Genomic DNA, 2,522 nt, shown 5'->3' on the forward strand with positions numbered 1-2,522 from the left:
AATGGAGGAGACCATCCACTTGCCTCCCACTCCGGACATGGTTGGAGAAGGTTGATATGGAAGTGAGAGCTTGGGCGCTAGAGCTCGAGTGTGAGGGAGCGGATGAGCAGAGGAGGAAGAAGGCGTGGATAGAAAGGTGAATCCTTATCCCTTTATATGGGCAGACAAAATTAAGCGTCCCCACTTGCCTGGTAAAACTCGCTTATCCCCCAAGCGCCGCAATTGATGGCGCAGTTTGGTTATCCATGCCCGTATTGATGAGAATCCCGTAATAAGGGGACACGATCTCTGCTTTGACAAGACGTGTCGAAAAACTGCCTCGCGTTATGTGCGGGGCTGGTTAATAGAAATGGTTCGAATAATCATTGGGCCATGACGTAACGTCATGTTGCCGAAACAAGCTAGCAAATTAGATCCGCGAAAACATTATTATCTCTACGGTAGAATGTGGAACTTATTTTGCAGGGTCGGCCACTATTCTCGTATTCAAATTCTTCTGTGACATATTCGGAGAAGGAACCCGCCTTGCAATGCCGAAGACAACTGCGCGCCGGACTCATCATCATTGAATCCTGGTTCAGGGGCTACTGAGGGAGACCTGGATTAGGGGGTCTCCGGACAGCCGGACTATCTCCGTTAGCCGCACTGTTAGACTATGAAGATACAAGATTGAAGACTTCGTCTCGTGTTCGGATGGGACTCTACTTGGCGTGGAAGGCAAGCTAGGCAATACGTATATGGATATCTCCTCCTTTGTAACCGACCTTGTGTAACCCTAACCCTCTCCAGTGTCTATATAAACCGATGGGTTTTAGTCCATAGGAAACCAAACATAACATACAATCATACCATAGGCTAGCTTCTAGGGTTTAGCCTCTTTGATCTCGTCGTGGATCTACTCTTGTAACACCCATATCTTCAATATTGATCAAGCAGGACCTAGGGTTTTACCTCCATCAAGAGGGCCCGAACCTGGGTAAAACTTTGTGTCCCTTGCCTCATGTTACCATCCGGCCTAGACGCACAGTTCGGGACCCCCTACCCGAGTTCCGCCAGTTTTGACACCGACAATAACCATGGTTTCATATCTGAGGGAAATACCTACCGGCGCTGTGCTGCATCATCCCTTCCTCTTTGGGGAAATACCGATGTAGCTTCAAGCGACATCAGCTTCTGATCTATTGATTCGAATAATCACAAATCCTTTGCATTTGAGCTTTGACTTAGTCAATTGTTTCTGCAATCCAATGCCTTTGCATTGTTCTTCCTCTAGTTGTGTGACCAATGCTTACATCAGCTCCATTGAGGATCGCCAGGTCCATTATTGGATTATTATCCGACGGTGTCCTTCATATTCAATAACCTAGTGAGCCTTTCCATAGATATATAATGCCTTTGGTAAATGGTATCCTCTGCTTTGTTAACCATGCTCTACTTTCGAGCTTGTATTATTTACTCCGAAGTTTGTGGTATATTTTCCTAAGATGCCCCGATGGATTGAACCAATGCCTTCCCTAATCTGTGTGAACCCGAAAAATTTCACGGGCCATACTTATCTGGTATTGCACCAGGTAAAACTTTTCAACAACTAATGTCATTTTCCAAATATGAGGGGTGAATGGAAGGTTATGCATTGAAGAAGTGGGAGTCGACCTTGAACCTTTGTGTTCATGCCCATGGACACGATGTAGATCCTATCATGGAAGCTTCTTGTAATAATAACTATTTCCTTGATATAATATCCTTTGGTATCAGTGAATTGATCCTTTGCAATCGTGGTTCCAACCATATGTTCTTCTCTGATCCCATTTTTCAGGCAAGTTTAAGCACTTGTCTTCTGTGGATCAACACACCAGGCCAACCTTTACTTTGATCTACCATCGAGTATTACACCCTGGTATCTCGAGAATATCATGGAACTGCATAACTTCTTATGGGTTCTTCATCAACTGTTATTTCTCATCGAATCCAATTTTTCTTGGGTTCTGGGTTGTCGTCAACCGAGAACACCGAATAGTGAATCGAGTACGCACTCCGATTCATAAACTCTTAAGTAATTTTCGTTGCTTATGAGTTTAATAATCCTTCAAGTCATTTCTAGCCTGATCGGCTATATCATTGCCGTGCTAAATTTTAACTGTGCTACCTGGTCCTTCTTCCCGGAGCACAATTTTCGATGATGAACTAACCTTACGTCGATCCTCCTCGTCATATCATTTCGCCTTGAACAATAAGCTTGGTTTTGAGTTTGTGTCGTACCCTTGGTTCCAATAACATTTCGCTTCATCATTCCTTTGACTTGATGTCGTCGCTGATTGATTACATCTTCATGAAATCTCGCGACAAATGTGTCGTGAATACCATCAACATTCTGAGCTCTTCCAAGATATCTATCGAATTTTGAAGAGAAATACCATCCTTTGCCCTCGATTATTTGGGTTATCATCAACAACATTAGTGCATTCCCTCCAACACAAAACTTGTTCTTGTTTTGTGTTGTACCTTGAGTCCTTGCTGTCCAA

This window comes from Triticum aestivum, chromosome 2A, assembly GCF_018294505.1.
Source record: "Triticum aestivum cultivar Chinese Spring chromosome 2A, IWGSC CS RefSeq v2.1, whole genome shotgun sequence".
Classification (NCBI taxonomy): Eukaryota; Viridiplantae; Streptophyta; class Magnoliopsida; order Poales; family Poaceae; genus Triticum; species Triticum aestivum.